The 18,391-nt window shown below is 44.0% G+C and overlaps 1 protein-coding gene across 1 annotated transcript in view; it reads left to right on the top strand.

Annotated features, from left to right (window-relative positions):
- LOC135526216 (ras-GEF domain-containing family member 1C-like) overlaps positions 1 to 18,391 on the top strand; it is a 51,251-nt gene that overhangs the window by 12,102 nt on the left and 20,758 nt on the right. The gene's annotated exons all lie outside the window — the stretch shown is intronic.

The following is an 18,391-nucleotide window of genomic DNA, read 5'->3' as shown; positions in this document are numbered from 1 at the left end:
CTACAGCTGCACCATCGAGAGCATCCTGACCGGTTGCATCACTGCCTGGTATGGCAACTGCTCGGCATCCAACCGCAAGGCACAACAGAGGGTAGTGCGTACAACCCAGTACATCACTGGGGCCAAGCTTCCTGCCATCCATGACCTCTATATCAGGCGGTGTCAGAGGAAGGCCCTAAAACTTGTCAGAGACTCCAACCACCCTTGTCATAGGCTGTTCTCTCTGCTACCGCACAGCAAGCGGTACCGGAGCTCCAAGTCTAGGTCCAAAAGGCTTAACAGCTTCTACTCCCAAGCCATAAGACTCCTCATCAGCTAATCAAATGGCTACCCAGAGCCCCCTTTTACACTGCTGCTACTCTCTGTTTATAATCTATGCATAGTCACTTTAACTCAACCTACATGTACATGTTACCTCAATTGCATCGACTAACCTGTTACCCCGCACATTGACTCTGTACCGGTATCCCCTGTGCATAGCCTCGCTTGTTATTTTACTGCTGCTGTTTAATCATTTGTTACTTTTATTTTCCTATTTTCTATTTTTTACTTAACACTTGTTATTATTTTTCTTAACTTCTTAGAGCATTGTATGTTAAGGGCTTGTAAGTAAGCATTTCACTGTAAGGTCTACCTACACCTGTTGTTTTCGGCGCATGTGACAAATAACATTTGATTTGATTTGTGTCGTGGTGGAACTCAAGTGCACGCTAATGTTTCTTCCTACTCTTTCAACCTAGACCTGTATTTTGGTATATATTTATAATGTAAACGTTGTAGAATTGGTGTGAAATGTGGTGTGCTGCAGGGGACAATGTTAACCACCCTACGATCAGAGGTGGTGTTGAGAGTATACGATTTTCAATGTAATCCTTTTTAAGTGATCCTTTTTAACTAAAGCTATACTGACATCTGATAAGAAGCTGTAGGTGTAATGTGTCACGTCCTGACCTTAGTTCCTTTTTTTATGTCTCTGTTTTAGTTTGGTCAGGGCGTGAGTTGGGGTGGGCATTCTATGTTTTGTAGTCTAGGTTTTGTATTTCTATGTGTTTGGCCTGGTATGGTTCCCAATCAGAGGCAGCTGGCAATCGTTGTCTCTGATTGAGGACCATACTTAGGCAGCCTGTTTTCCCACTATGGGGGTGGGTAATTGTTTTCTGTTTTGTGTGTCTGCACCAGCCAGAACTGTTTTGGTCATTCGCGGTGTTATTTTTGTGATTTCAGTGTTCATTAAGTAAATATGGACACATACCACGCTGCACCTTGGTCCTCTCCTTCCAACAGCCGTTACATAATGGGAGTGAACGAGAGAATATACTGGAAAATTAATACTCTACACAGAGTGTGTTTGATAGACACTAAGGTTTCACTGTGTGACCTTATGCTTTGCAAGTTGATCATTTCTTGAAACATTCATCTTGAATTAATCTAAATGTAAATTATAGTAAAGTGGTAGTGTGGGCCGTGGAGCGTTTCTTTACGGATTGAGAGAGTCTGCTGCTTTTGTCCTCCAAGAGCCTTTCCCTCTCCTTCGTCCCTCTCCCTCCACCTCTCTCTCTCCTTCGTCCCGCTCTCTCTCTCTGTCCCTCTCTCTCCTTTGTCTCCCTCTCTCCCTCATTCCTCTCTCTCTCATTCTTCTCCTCTCCTTCGTCCCCCTCTCTCTCTCCATCCCTCTCTCTCCCCTTCGTCCCTCCCTCTCTCCTTCATCCGTCTCTCTGTCCTTCGTTCCTCTCTCCCGTTCGCCCCTCTTTGTCTCTCACTCTCTCCTCCGTCTCTCTCTCTCTCTCTCTGGCTGATAGACAGGGCCTATGGGAATACAACCACACCTCTTGCTGATGAGAGAACTATTTTGTTTTCTCCTCTCTGGGATGACTTCATTGGGCTCCGCTGTGTCGAGGCAGTCAACAGCCCCAGTCCCCTCACTCACACACACACACACGTACGCTCACACACACAATGTCCAAACTCGCTCAGGAATGAGACCGGCTGGCTGCCGCTCACACACACACACTCCCAGGATAGGGTGTGTTTATCGGCAGATAATTCCCAAAGAGGTTTACGTTGGGGATTGATGAAGCTGATCCGGCATGGGAACAGGTGCCGGGATATGATTCAAACACTGTCCATATGCCATGGTGGTGGCTGTTCAACAGAGGGATTTAGGGTACATGTTCATGTTTAGCTTGAAAGTCTCTGCCTCTCCTCTCTCACTGTCATGCCATACCACAGAAAGAGGGTGGAGTATGGATGGAGAAATGGAAAACCGCAATGGTAACTCGATAGTCGGTGTGTGTGTATATGTGTGTGCGCGTGCATGCGCTTGTATGTGTGTGTGTGCCTGCACGTGTGAATGTGTGTAACACAATGCACTCATTTGTTTGCAACTGAACCCCCCCCCCCACACACACACACACAGAACCCCCACACACACACACACACACACACACCACAAAGAAAAAGAAAAATGCGGTTTACGGTTTGTTAGAAAGCATGCTGAGACATATGATTGCTATTTTTCACATTCTCTGTTGGAATTGACTCCACTCAGCTTGGCAGAAGCGACCCTAGCCTTGCTCTTTTTCCTCGGGCATAGTGCTGGACGCCAGTAGACTTTTGGGGTCCTGTTGTGACTGGGGAGGATGGAAAGCCAAAAGGGCTCCTATGCCAACAGTCCCCACTGGGATGACAGGCTGTTGCAGGGCCATCTGTATAGGCATCCTGACATAGTGGGTTGGGAAGTAGGGCGTGGGCTCGTGGAGAGGAATGGATGGACGAGTGGAGGGGAAAGAGGAGAGGTAATGGATACATTTTTGTTTTATTGTGAGGATCAATAACTACTGTGCTCAGGTGACATCTGATTTCAAAGTCACTTTTATCCTGGATTCAAATTGAGATAAAGCCCACAGAATCATTACAAAGCAAACAGCTTTCAAAGTATATCTCCAATATAGGCCAGCAGTGCTACAACTCTGTGAAGTCTCAGTCTCATTACACCCAAAACAGTGTCAGCACTAAAAATACATCAATGTTTTTTTAGAGCAGTTCCTAAAAATGGAAAAGGCACTAAAATAAAGAGCTTCCTAATAGGGTTCAAAAGCAGAGCTGGAGGAGAGGAGGGGAGTGGACGAGAGAGGAGGAGTTTCTAGTTCAGTCTGAGACAGAGAAGAGTTTGTCTGCCCTCTGCCCTTGGTTGGAATATCTCCTCCTCACCCTTCCTTTCACCCACCAAAGGGATGGTAAGGGTCACATTTGACATCTCCTTTTCCTGGGAGAGTGACCCTAAATGACCTTTGAACCAGGAAATGAAAACAACACCAAAAACAACGCCTACTGACATACCCATGAACTATGTTTAAGTGTCGGCGGGATTTTTAGTGTCACCGTTGGCATCTGAGAGGAGACTCTCACAACCCACTTGCATATAAGGATCTTTGTCCATCCAATTGGCTGTCAGTAATACATACAGTCTCTATAACTTCCCTCAATAGAACTCGGCTGTTATTAGGATGCAGATATGGCAGGCTATATAATAAATTATCTGACCCCTCCCTGGTAGATACTGTGTTCCAGCCAGAGGATAACAGCTAGGATCTCTGCCTGCTGTACAGACAGACAACTGGTCTTGTCCTCGTGTTACTGACTTTGGGAGGGATACATTGACAAGGAGAACATAGGCTAGTGAATTAATCACTGTAAAACAGTCCAGGTGTTTTTGTACTGCCTCAGTCTATTGTTATGTTCAGCCACTCTAGGCTTTTCCAAAGCCTCCACGGTCTCTGAATAAGACCCACTAAAACATCCTGGCCCAGGCTGAATAAAAGAGGTGGAAGAGGGGCTCTGATACTTAGATTGACCCTGGTGTAAACAAAGCCCTGGCTGTACTCAGGAAGCACTGGATCTAACCCCTGACCCCTGTGTCTGAGAGGTCAGACAGAGATTTTCTACCTCACCGATCCGTCTGACTCTCCCCCTCTCCTCTTCAGCCTCATTGTGGATCCTCAATGGCCCTGAATCCTGCCCCCTTAACCCTTTAACCCTAATAGACTCATTAATCCTGTATGTCTGGGAAGTCAGACAGAGATTTGCTACTTCACTGATTCAGCCAGCTGCTCCCACTCCACTCCTCTCCCCACTACACTACTGTCTGATTTTAGTGTTGTCTCCAATGCCCCTGACCTCTAACCCCGGTCTCTGAGAGAGCAGACTAGTAGCTGTGTCTCTCCATTCCTTCCTTTCTGCCTCACTGGCAGCCAAGCAAGTGTGAGTAATCCAGGTTTATCCCTGTGTAAACGAGACAAAGCAAGGAAGACGGATAGAGAACAGGTAAAGGAGAGAACGAGATGGAGGTGTAGTCTGACAGCTTCAGCACCACAGTCATGCTAACAATGCCTTTGTTTCATTGCCACGGTGACAATGCTCTCCAAGCTCTCCCTTCACACACACACACACACACACACACACACACACACACACACACACACACACACACACACACACACACACACACACACACTGTGTTAATCCTGGCAGAACAAAGCAAGCGGATCCGCTTGATGGTAACGATACCATAGCAGCCCCACAGGAACAAAAGGCAGTGTGCACAACCAGTGTTTAATTTCAGCTGGTTCCTGCCTGAACAGGATCCTGCACCTCTCCATTTTGGACTGTTTCGTTGGAACCTATTTGGCTGGATCTGGTACCTCTCATGGAATGAAAAATCATTATCATAATAATAAAAGCCATCAACGTTCATTCGGGTTCTCCTGCTGATATTCTAAGAGTTGACACAAGTTGGGCTGGCCCAGGCTTATGGTTTTGCGTAACATTGTAACCTATGTTTGAGACCAGCGCGTGGCCATTGTTGTTTGAGAAGCGCATCTGTATCTTTCACAGAACTAGAATGAGATTCACTATTTATAATCTCTCTCCCACTCTGTTCTGATAGACATGAACCTGTAACTCATCTCTCCAGCGTTGCACTTCATCATTTATTTCCTTATAGAATCATAGCCGCCCTGTTTTTTGGGGGGGGATATGCTATCGTTAAAGTTCTGCTTTCTGTTAACTCAGAATAGGCTACTACACTATGAGTAGGCCTATAAATTAGCCACAGAGGATCTATATATATATATTTTTTTAACTAGCCTAGCTGTGGATTGATTGTGTGTAGCCCAATAACAAGGCCTAGCCTACGGTCGGGAGCGCGTGAACACAATGCAAAAATCTGTTTTTTCCCTCCAACGATTGTATTTGAAGACACAGGTGAAAGCACTATGCAGACAAAATCTGTCTTCTGTGGGCTACCAAAATATTTGATCCACTTCCAAATATTGTTTTGCAAAGAAGTAGCACTTTGTGACATCTGGTGATGTAAATAAAGGCTTTTATAAATACATTTGATTGATAGGCTTTCGGCAAATAGCTCCTGCTCATTGGGTGAAAAACTGAAAGCCTAATCTGTCTTCTCAAGGCCCAGGCTATTGATGGAAAGCCAAAATATTTGATCCACTTCCAAATATTGTTTTGCAAAGAATTGTAGCACTTTGTGACATCTTTCCTCAAGGCCCAGGCTATGATGGAAAGCCTAAATATACTTTCCTCAAGGCCCAGGCTATTGATGGAAAGCCTTTTACATTTTCCTCAATTGATTGATGGAAAGCTTTCGGCACTAATGCAAGGCGAGGCATATTGATGGAAAGCGAGTCATTTTAAGACTATACTTTCCTCAAGGCCCAGGCTATTGATAAAGTGGAACTGGAAAGCCTTTTAAGACTATACTTTCCTCAAGGCCCAGGCTATTGATGGAAAGCCTTTTAAGACTATACTTTCCTCAAGGCCCAGGCTATTGATGGAAAGCCTTTTAAGACTATACTTTCCTCAAGGCCCAGGCTATTGATGGAAAGCCTTTTAAGACCTCAAGGCCCAGGCTATTGATGGAAAGCCTTTTAAGACTATACTTTCCTCAAGGCCCAGGCTATTGATGGAAAACCTTTTAAGACTATACTTTCCTCAAGGCCCAGGCTATTGATGGATTCAAGACAATGTTGTTTTTATTGACCTCAGATTCTCAGTTCTATTTCAATCATTTGTTTATTTATTTATTTTTTACCCCCCATTTATCCCCAATTCCGTCCAATCCAATTGGTAGTTATAGTCTTGTCCCATTGCTGCAACTACCATCTAGACTCTCGGGAGAGGCGAAGGTCGAGAGCCGTGCGTCCTCCGAAACACAACCCCGCCAATCCGCACTTCTTCTTGACACAATTGCTCGCTTAACCCAGAAGCCAGCCTCACTAACGTGTCGGAGGAACACCGGTACACCTTGTCAGCGTGCATGCTCCCGGCCCGCCACAGGAGTCGCTAGAGCGAGAAGGGACACAGCTGGCCAAACCCTCCCTATCCCGGACGACGCTGGGCCAATTGTGCGTCGTCTCTCCCGGGTCGCGGCCAGCTGCGACACAGCCAGGTATCGAACCAGGATCTGTAGTAACGCAGCTAGATCTTCGATGCAGTGCCTTAGACCTCTGCGCCACTCGGGAGGCCCCATTTTGATAATTTGTGCGGTATTAAAAAAGATTCTGCCAAAGTCTCCAGTCTTGTAAAATTACATAGAATTGCATGAAATGCCTTTATAAAAGGCCACATTTCACCCGGACCCAAGGCTACTAAAAATGTTCTCCATGTGTGCAACTTCTGTTAGTGCCTCTACTCTACTGCTCTATGAAACTACCAAATGCGATGATATGCATGCAATGCTTTATTATAAAGGTGATTATTTTTGGGGTACCTCGGAGTTCCCCAGGTTACCCCCGTCTCACGCTCATTTTTTGTTCCAGCACCTCCTGATTTACCAACAATAGCAGCTGAAACCCCTAGCTGTGTGTCTTGACAGATGTGTGACTAGTGTCATTGTGTAAGAGAGCATGCAGACAGCCACCTACAGTTTGACAGTGTGTGTGTGCTTAATTTGTAAATCAAGATTTGTAAATTAAGCACACACACTGTCAAACTGTCGGTGGCTGTCTGCGTTCTCTCTTACACAATGACACGAGTCACACATCTGTCAAGATACACAGCTAGGGGATTCAGCTGCTATTGTTGGTCTCAGGCAAGTAGTTTGATAAACATCACCTACTATGTTTTAGTTGATGTGATGATCAAGGCTCTATACTAGGAAAGGGAATGTGAGTGAAGGAAACCTGATCGTACAGAAGGTTACGGCTTATGGGTGTGTCTGCATTGCAACTAGATCTCACACCTATGTCGCACGAAATCCTGCCCACAATCCTGCATTGCAGCATAATTCACCATCATTTTTGTGCAACATCAGCTAAACCTGTCTGATACTGTTGGTTGACGTAAGCACTACCGTAATACACAGGCTGAGACAGGATGTCTATATTATTGTTTCCTGACCGCTCTATTCTTCTTGACCATGATGCATTAACTGACGACGATGATGGTGTGTGTGTGTGTGTGTGTGTGTGTGTGTGTGTGTGTGTGTGTGTGTGTGTGTGTGTGTGTGTGTGTGTTTCCTGTGACCATGATGCATTAACTGTGATGGTGTGTGTGTGTGTGTGTGTGTGTGTGTGTGTGTGTGTGTGTGTGTGTGTGTGTGTGTGTGTGTGTGTGTGTGTGTGTGTGTGTGAAGGGGGGATACAACTAGAGTGAAAGCGGAAGCAAATCACACGTGTGTGTGTGAATGAGCGAGGTACCCACTGGGTACACACACGCTCATCCGTCTCTGGAGTAGTACAGGGGCTTAGTGTGTGTACACACAGAGGGGTGACTCATGGTTGAACTCAGATGTTCTCCCAGACTCACCATGGCCCTAGAGCTGTACAGCCTAAACTACATAGCCAGTCAGCCAGTAGCCAGCCAGTCAGCCAGTAAGTCAGCAAGACAGTCAGCCAGTAAGTCATCCAATCAACCAACTAATCAGTCAGCCAGTAAGTCAGCCAGTCAACCAGCCAGTCAACCAACCAATCAGTCAGCCAGTCAGCCCTGCCTTACAGAGGAAATGCTTCCTCTAGGAATCCCTGTGTACTGTATCTCTAGGACAGCATCATAGATGTGGCAGTGCCAGAGTAATCTACACCACAGCAGGGGTACTACAAGGACACACTGGGCTTTCCCTAGCATTGTCACATGTAGACCATTATATACATAAGAAACTGAGTGAAAGAAATGGCTTCTTATTATGTACATTCTCATTATAATAGAATCAAACCTCTCAATACATGTTTTGTTTAATTCAATTTGATTCACTTTGTTTGCTCAGTCCAGCTGCTTTTTCATCGAATTAGTCGCCAAACAATCAAAAAGGCATGAGACTGAAGTGATGGCAGTGGCGGGCACTGTGTGTGTGTGTGTGTGTGTGTGTGTGTGTGTGTGTGTGTGTGTGTGTGTGTGTGTGTGTGTGTGTGTGTGTGTGTGTGTGTGTGTGTGTGTGTGTGTGCGTGCATTCATGCGTGTGCTCGTTTCTGCGTGCGTGCCCGCATATGTGTGTGTGTGTGAGTGTACATGCTGTGAAATAGACGCATCCCTGTCAGAGGAGGTGAGTTATGGCATTAGAGGACTAGAATGTTTTCTATCTGGTCAGGTCTTAGACAGTATAAGTGGATTGTGACAGCTTAATGAAAGGACCGGGGTGTTAACTACTGTGCTAAATTCTTAATACCTCCTCTCAATGGATACTGTTATTTATGTGACTGTGTCACAGTTGGATCACACTGGCCTGCTATGACAACCAAAGACGAGGAAATGTCATCTGCTTTCCAGCAGTTTTGTTATCACAGATGTCGCTCGACAGCTGCTGAGGGATACAGGGTAGAGTGACAGCCACCCTCTTCCGCCTCCACTATTCCCCAACAAGATCTCACAGTTTAACGAATTTGACTTCAGATTCTGATGGTTATCCACGTTTCTCCAAGCGTGAAATTTTCAAGTGTTTTTGACACCATGGGCTGCTCCTCCTGCTCCGCATCGTACTGTTTCTCCAAACATCACATTTACAAGTTACCGAATGGTTAAGTTAATGGTTAAGGTTTGGGATATGGTTAAAACTAAAAACTAGTGTCTACCACTGAGATTGAACAGGCGACCTTCGGATCAAGAGTCATGGGATTACCATCAAGACTATTTGATGGTAATAGTGCTCACTGTTGCCCCTAGCGGTTTTGAAGTCATACAGGGCACCCCAAATAGCATGTGAGTGACTGGCTTTATTCTGTATTATGGAGCAACATTTAAAATGTTTTTTTTTTTTTTTTTACATTGGATAAAAGTAGAGACAGAGCTGGAAAATGGTATATCATACACTAGAGTTGAGGAACAATTGCAAAGTAATTCTGCTTTGAAAGTTAATGTTTTGTTAAACCTACTGGAGACATCGTCTTTATCTACACTCACTCATTAATGTTCACACGAGAGGTCGACCGATTATGATTTTTCAACACCGATACCGATTATTGGAGGACCAAAAAAGCCGATACCGATTAATCGGCCGATTTTTATTTATTTATTTGTAATAATGACAATTACAACAATACTGAATGAACACTTATTTTAACTTGATATAATACATCCATAAAATCAATTTAGCCTCAAGTAAATTATGAAACATGTTCAATTTGGTTTAAATAATGCAAAAACAAAGTGTTGGAGAAGAAAGTAAAAGTGCAATATGTGCTATGTAAGAAAGCTAACATTTCAGTTCCTTGCTCAGAACATGAGCACATATGAAAGCTGGTGGTTCCTTTTAACATGAGTCTTCAATATTCCCAGGTAAGAAGTTTTAGGTTGTAGTAATTATGGGAATTATAGGACTATTTCCCTCTATACCATTTGTATTTCATAAACCTTTGACTATTGGATGTTCTTATAGGCACTTTAGTATTGCCAGTGTAACAGTATAGCTTCTGTCCCTCTCCTCGCTCCTCCCTGGGCTCGAACCAGCAACACAACGACAATTAGCGCACGCTAACTAGCTAGCCATTTCACTTCGGTTACACGAGCCTCATCTCGGGAGTTGATAGGCTTGAAGTCATAAACAGCGCCATGCTTGACGCACAAAGAAGAGCTGCTGGCAAAACGCACGAATGTGCTGTTTGAATGAATGTTTACGTGCCTGCTTCTGCCTACCACCACTCAGTCAGATACTTAGATACTTGTATGCTTGTATGCTCAGTCAGATTATATGCAACGCAGGACACGCTAGATAATATCTAGTAATATCATCAACCATGTGTAGTTAACTAGTGATTATGATTGATTGTTTTTTATAAGATAAGTTTAATGCTAGCTAACAACTTACCTTGGCTTACTGCATTTGCATAACAGGCAGTCTCCTTGTGGAGGGCAACGAGACTGCGGCAGGTCTTATTGCGTTGGACTAGTTAACTGTAAGGTTGCAAGATTGGATCCCCCGAGCTGACAAGGTGAAAATCTGTCGTTCTGCCCCTGAACAAGGCAGTTAACCCACCGTTCCTAGGCGTCATTGAAAATAAGAATGTGTTCTTAACTGACTTGCCTAGTTAAATAAAGGTATAAAAATACAAAAACGGCAAATCGGCGCCCAAAAACACCGATTTCCGATTGTTATGAAAACGGCAAATCGGCTCTAATTAGTCGGCCATTCCGATTAATTGGTCGACCTCTAGTTCACACCCTCTTAAGCCTTAGCCCCTCCATTCTCTTTAAGGATTCACATTTAGAGGCCTCCCGGGTGGCGCAGTGGTTAAGGGCACTGTACTGTAGCGCTAGCTGTGCCATCAGAGTCCCTGGGTTCGCGCCCAGGCTCTGTCGTAACCGGCCGCGACCGGGAGGTCCGTGGGGCGACGCACAATTGGCCTAGCGTCGTCCGGGTTAGGGAGGGCTTGGTCGGTAGGGATGTCCTTGTCGCACCAGCGACTCCTGTGGCGGGTCGGGCGCAGTGCACGCTAACCAAGGTTGCCAGGTGCACGGTGTACCCTCCACACGCTGTGTTAAGAAGCAGTATGGCTGGTTGGGTTGTGTATCGGAGGACGCATGACTTTCAACCTTCGTCTCTCCCGAGCCCGTACGGGAGTTGTAGCGATGAGACAAGATAGTAGCTACAATTGGGGAGAAAAAGGGGTAAAAGAAAACTATGTAAAAGGATTCACATTTGAGTCCATGTGCTCAACAACCAAATATTTCAAGACGGTGTTTTTGTACCAAGGGTGTATTTGTAAATTCAATCTGGAGTGCGCTCAGAGCGTTTCACTCTCTGAGCATTCAGAGCGCACGCTGGATGCTCTGGCCGAGAAGTAGGATTGATCTGAGTGTTCTGACCCTAACAACAGCAATCAAGCACCCAAGTTAACTTGCTAGCTACTGCCAGAAAAAAATGAGAGAACACCTCACTCTGACCATTTTACTCACCCTAGCAGAGCTAGTTAGGCTGTTATCCAGAGCATTGGTGACTGTAACTGTGCTGCTGGCTACAATTTAATTTAGTTTTTTTGACAATGTGTACTGACACCGGCCATATTCAACGGGTGTTGAGCGTTCGTGAATTCGTCAGTTATTCTGTGCTCTGGCACACTGATGACGAGAGTGCTCTGAAATTGGAGTAGATAGCCAGAGCGAATTTACCAGCTATGTCTATCGACAGTTGTCACAGTTGCATCATGAACATTCCATTGAAATGGTTAATTTCATAGTGGAGTCTTTTGTTTAGACATGTAGCTAGATAGAACCATATTCACAATTCATAATGTTATTGCCCTGCATGAATCTGCAGGTAGCTAACCAACCAGGTTCACTGTTAGCTAGCCAGCTAACATTAGGATATAGCTAGCAATGCAAATGAGTTACGAATAATATTACTACACAGATCATACACATACTGTTAGCTAGCGAGCAAGCAACATAACATTAGCTAGCTAGCTAACAGTACGCTTTAACTTGAAATTAAAACGACTTTTTGATCAAATTAGAAACGTGTAATATCTGAAATTTTAGCTAGCTAGACTATTTTACCCGTATAAATGGATGGACGCTTCTCCCTCGCTGTCATGGATGCGTGTGTGTGTTCTCTTTTCGACTCCCTCTGCATATTGGCAATCAAATGTCAGAATTTTCTCCATCTCCTTAGCTATCATACTCTAATTCCACAGGGCATTCCACTGATTTCAGAACTCGATCCTCCAGAAAGCGGTGAGCAATATATTTTGCAGTTCTACCATGTGATATCTTTAAAAAAAGATGTGTTAGAAAGGATTACCTACAAATACTGACCAGCTCATGTTATAGACAGAAGTGTGCTACATGGCAGACCAATCCAAACTCATCTCATGGGATGTCTAGCCCAACCAATATCTCACCCAATCATGGCTAACGGGAAGGTTTTTTTTCCTGTGGATAAACCAACTCGGCTCGTAATTTGGCAATCGTATCAGTATTTACAGATGGCATACAAGTCTGTTATTGAGGCACATGAAAGTTCACATGTTCCAAAAGGCATTCATGCCAAAAACACATTTTTTTAGCTCTCCTGTGGTGTAGTGACGCGTGACATACGCCTGGTTTCCTGAAACAAGTCACATATGAACACATCTTAAGCCATGCAAAAAAATCATTTAGAATGTAGAATGACAGGAAATTAGCTTTAAAACTGAAACATTTAAAGAATAGCTGGACATTTATTTCAGGAAATGTACATTTAGGGGTATTTTATAAGGGAATGTTTTTTGGGTGGGAATTTCCAAAATACTTTCAATATTATTAATTTCCATGTCGGCTCTATGTCTGGAAATGCCATGCAGCAAAGGAAGGAAGGAAGGAACCCAATTTCAAATTCCCAAAAAAGGTGTTTAAAATAAAGAAAACTGGCAAAAATGGATATTAATATCCCTTTCAATATCCCTCTGTAACTTTAAAGAATATTTCTTTCAAAATGTTGATTCCTGTGAACAGGAGACGCATGAGGCGGCACACAATTGGCCCAGCGTCGTCCGGGTTAGGGGAGGGTTCGGCCGGGACGCCCTCGTCCAATTGCGCTCTGGCTACTCCTGTGGTGGGCTGGGCGCATGCACGCTGACACGGTCACCAGGTGTACAGTGTTTCGTGCAACACATTGGTGCGGCTGGCTTCCGGTTTAAGCGGGCATTGTGTCAAGAAGCAGTGCGGCTTGGCAGGGTTGTGTTATGGAGGACCCACTGCTCTCAACCTTCGCCTTTCCCGAGTCCGTACGGGAGTTGCAGCGATGGGACAAGACTGAAACTACCAATTGGATACCACGAAATTGTGGAGAAAAAGGAGAATAAAAAAATTGAGAGATTTGGTTTACTCCATCAGATTTGTCTAAAATCTTAAATAAGTTAGGAATGAGCAGGGTTAGCTGTACCACAAGGACTCCTTGTTCATGTCCTCATTAGATGTAGTGTAACAAGACCACTCATGGTCTGTAAAGTTATCTACTTTTGATTGTTTGTTTAAATCTATGTTGTCATCACCATCACAACCAGGAAGTCAACACCATCTGTCTGATAGATTCAAATAGAATATGAATTGTGTTTCAAATATGTTACATTTATTTAGGTTTTTGAGTCATGAAGCAACTGAGGAAAAACTAAATTGCTATTCTGTACACCACTTAAATGAAGAAAAACGTGATTTTTGTCTAACGTCAACTCCGTCAGAGGGGTAAAAGATCTGATAAAATTGTAATCATTTTATTGGGGATTTTAAAATGAACAATTTTCTATATTTGAATTTTGTTTGTATTGAACTTTTATTTTTAGAGGCAGATACAGTTGAAGTCGGAAGTTTACATACACCTTAGCCAAGTACATTTAAACTCAGTTTTTCACAATTCCTGACATTTAATCCTAGTAAAAATCCCATGTCTTAGGTCGGTTAGGATCACCACTTTATTTTTAGAATGTGAAATGCAGAATAATAGTAGAGAATGATTTATTTCAGCTTTTATGTCTTTCATCACATTCCCAGTGGGTCAGAAGTTTACCCACACTCAATTAGTATTTGGTAGCATTGCCTTTAAATTGTTTAACTTGGGTCAAATGTTTCGGGAAGCCTTCCACAAGCTTCACACAATAAGTTGGGTGAATTTTGGCCCATTCCTCCTGACAGAACTGGTGTAACTGAGTACGGTTTGTAGGCCTCCTTGCTCGCACACGCTTTTTCAGTTCTGCCCACAATTTTTCTATGGGATTGAGATCAGGGCTTTGTGATGGCCACTCCAATACCTTGACATTGTTGTCCTTAAGCCATATTGCCACAACTTTGGAAGTATGCTTGGGGTCATTGTCCATTTGGAAGAGCCATTTGCGACCAAGCTTAAACTTCCTGACTGATGTCTTGAGATGTTGCTTCAATATATTCACATAATTTTGTGAAGTGCACCTGTTCCTCCTGCAGCAAAGCACCCCCACTGCGTCATGGTTGGGATGGTGTTCTTCGTCTTGCAAGCCTGCCCCTTTGTCCTCCAAACATAACAATGGTCATTATGGCCATCAGACCAGAGGACATTTCTCCAAAAAGTACGATCTTTGTCCCCATGTGCAGTTGCAAACCGTTGTCTGTTTTTTTATGGCGGTTTTGAAGCAGTGGTTTCTTCCTTACTGAGCGGCCTTTCAGGTTATGTCGATATAGGACTTGTTGTACTGTGGATATAGATACTTTTGACTCCAAAATGACACAATACATTGTTTACCATTCATTTCTATTGGGCACAAAATAATCTGTTGTCACCAAGCTTGATGTAATAATTGCGTGCTATAAATATGGTACCAAATACTAAACTTTTGTCTACTTTAATACACAAGTTTGGACACACCTACTCATTCCATGGTTTGACTTTATTTTACTCATAGAGACAGATGATGAATTTTATGAATGGTGAACGATCTCCGTATGTGTGGTTCCCACTGTGAAGCATGGAGGAGGTGTGATGGTGTGTGAGGGGGTACTTTGCTGGTGACACTGTCAGTGATTTATTTAGTATTCAAGGCACACTTAACCAGCATGGCTACCACAGCATTTTGCAGTGATATGCCATCACATCTGATTTGGGCTTAGTGGGATTATCATTTATCAACAGGACAATGGCCCAACACACCTCCAGGCAACATTACCAAGCAGGAGAGTGATGGAGTATTGCATCAGATGACCAGTCCTCCACAATCACCCGACCTCAACCCAATTGATATGGTTTGGGATGAGTTGGACCGCAGAGTTTTTAATTGTTTTATTTTACTGTTATTTAACAAGGCAAATCAGTTAAAAACAAATTCTTACTTTCAATGACGGCCTAGGAACAGTGGGTTAACTGCCTTGTTCAGGGGCAGAATGACAGATTTGTACCTTGTCAGCTCGGGGATTCGATCTTGCAACCTTTCAAATACTACTCCAACGCTCTAACCACAAGGCTACGCTGAGTGAAGAAAAAGCATCCAACAAGTGCTCAGCATATGTGGGAACTCCTTCAAGACTGTTGGAAAAGCATCCCAGGTGAAACTGGTTGAGAGAATGCCAAGAGTGTGCCATGCTGGCGTCAATGCAAAGGGTGGCTACTTTGAAGAATCTCAAATATAAAATATGTTTTAAATGTTAAACATATTTTAAAATGTTTTTTTACTACATTATTCCATATGTGATATTTCATAGTTGTGATGTCTTCACTCGTATTCAACAATGTAGAAAATAGTAAAAATACAGAAAAACCCTTGAATAAGTACGTGTGTCCAAACGTTTGACTGGTACAATACATACAGCACATTTGGAAAGTATTCAGATCCCTTGAATTTTTCCACATTTTGTTACATTACAGCCTTATGGATACATTTTTTTCCCGCTCTTCAATCTACACACAATACCCCATAATGACAAAGAAAACCTGTTTAAAAATATATATAATTTAATCACATTTACGTATGTATTCAGACCTTTTACTCAGTACTTTGTTGAAGCACCTTTGGCAGCAATTACAGTCTTCTTGTGTATGACGCTACACTCTTGGCACACCTGTATTTGGGGAGTTTCTCTCATTCTTCTATGCAGATCCTCTCATGCGCTGTCATGTTGGATGAGGAACATCGCTGCACAGCTATTTTCAGGTCTCTCCATAGATGTTTGTTCGGGTTCAAGTCCGGGCTCTGGCTGGGCCATCAAGGACATTCAAATCAAATCAAATGTATTTATATAGCCCTTCGTACATCAGCTGATATCTCAAAGTGCTGTACAGAAACCCAGCCTAAAACCCCAAACAGCAAGCAATGCAGGTGTAGAAGCACGGGGGCTAGGAAAAACTCCCTAGAAAGGCCAAAACCTAGGAAGAAACCTAGAGAGGAACCAGGCTATGTGGGGTGGCCAGTCCTCTTCTGGCTGTGCCGAATGGAGATTATAACAGAACATGGCCAAGATGTTCAAATGTTCATAAATGACCAGCATGGTCGAATAATAATAAGGCAGAACAGTTGAAACTGGAGCAGCAGCACGGCCAGGTGGACTGGGGACAGCAAGGAGTCATCATGTCAGGTAGTCCCCGGGCATGGTCCTAGGGCTCAGGTCCTCCGAGAGAGAGAAAGAGAGAGAGAAGGAGAGAATTAGAAAACGCACACTTAGATTCACACAGGACACCGAATAGGACAGGAGAAGTACTCCAGATATAACAAACTGACCCTAGCCCCCCGACACATAAACTACTGCAGCATAAATACTGGAGGCTGAGACAGGAGGGGTCAGGAGACACTGTGGCCCCATCCGAGGACACCCCCGGACAGACTCTTCCTGTAGTCTCCCCTTGTTCTATCAATCTTTTCCATGTCTTCTGAATCTGAAATTGACTCTAAATCCATCTCATCCAACCAACTCAAGATCTCCGCCATGACACAACCAAGTCAGAGACTTGTCCCGAAACCACTCCTGTGTTTCCTTGGCTGTGTGCTTAGGGTCGTTGTCCTGTTGGAAGGTGAGTCAGGTCCTGAGTGCTCTGGAGCAGGTTTTTATCAAGGATCTCTCTGTACTTTGCTCCGTTCATCTTTCCCTTTCTCCCAGTCCCTGCCATTAAAATGATCCCCACAGCTGCCCTCACCATGCTTTACCCGTAGGGAGTTGGGGGGGCCCCTTGCGAGGTGGCCATGTGAAACTGCGTTACGCCACTGTGTGTGTGTGTGTGTGTGTGTGTGTGTGTGTCAGTAGAGGAACAAAGGGAAGCTGAAGGCTTGGAGTGGAAACTTGAGACACCCGTCACGATCTCGCACGGCGGTGTCTGCTTGACCTCTCACCTCCGAGGCAGTAGTGACACCAGTCAGTCAAGAAGATCCGGTGGGAGAGAGGGCAGCCAGTTAAACATGACCTTAGTTTTCAGTATATTGTGATAGGAATCCTACCACTCCATTGCTCCCAAATGATTTTTGCACAGTCGTTCATATTGCCATTCAACGCTCAGAATACGCTCAGATGTGTACTTTTCTAGTCAATGATCTACATGGGAAAGTGAATGGATTTGAATGCTTTTGAACAGTCCCTGCCCTGAAGGGCCATTTTGAGTGTGTAGGCTAGCTATGCTATGCTTCATTTATACTGTAAGTATTGATCTCTCCCTTCTCCTATGAAAGTCAATAGGACAAGAGATCTGCTTTGTCTTCTCCTGAACACAGTGAAAATCCTTGTCACACCCAGTCCAGCCTCCTCCCTCACTCACTCACTCACTCACTCACTCACTCACTCACTCACTCACTCACTTATGGAGATTGCTGCTGTTGTGGCACTGGCACTGTAGCTCTGCCTCTGTTTGTTTAGCCTGCTTGTATACATTTTGAAATTGGGTAGGCAAAGCAGGAAGACCAAGCAATGTTTACATCTGAAAGTCCTCTTCTTTGCTCTGCCAAAGGTTTCACCGTTGGCACTGCGTGTTTACTGACTTTCTCTCTCACCACTGCTGGGGAATAAGACACTGGCTGTGGGTTTGTTTTTCAAACAGTCTAAAGACATTATTTTTCCTAAGAAAGCCCAATGGTCATGGTGTCAGGGAGAGACTGCAGATAGGCTTGCTCGGCCACACCTTTTTGTTACCTGATGCCAGTGATTCACACTAAATACCTGGCATTGGCATGCTATTGTTCTTCCTTCTTTGGAGGCTGCTTAGTTTATAGCTAACACTGACTAAATCAGTGTCATACCACCATCTATTATCTCAATATAATATTATTCATTAGTGTCTATTGTGGGCTAAGAAGTCCCATGGTGCCATAATGTACTCTTGATGTGGGCCTACCCTTCCTGATCTCTATAACACCTCACTTTAATATATCTGCTCAAGTGTAAGTGCTTATTCACACTACAACTACCTTGTTGGCCCATTGAGAGGGATGTGTTGAATGTTTTTTAAAGTGTAACGGAGCAC

Source organism: Oncorhynchus masou, chromosome 32 (genome assembly GCF_036934945.1).
Source record: "Oncorhynchus masou masou isolate Uvic2021 chromosome 32, UVic_Omas_1.1, whole genome shotgun sequence".
NCBI classification, from domain to species: domain Eukaryota; kingdom Metazoa; phylum Chordata; class Actinopteri; order Salmoniformes; family Salmonidae; genus Oncorhynchus; species Oncorhynchus masou.
This window is presented reverse-complemented; position numbering and strand designations above follow the sequence as displayed.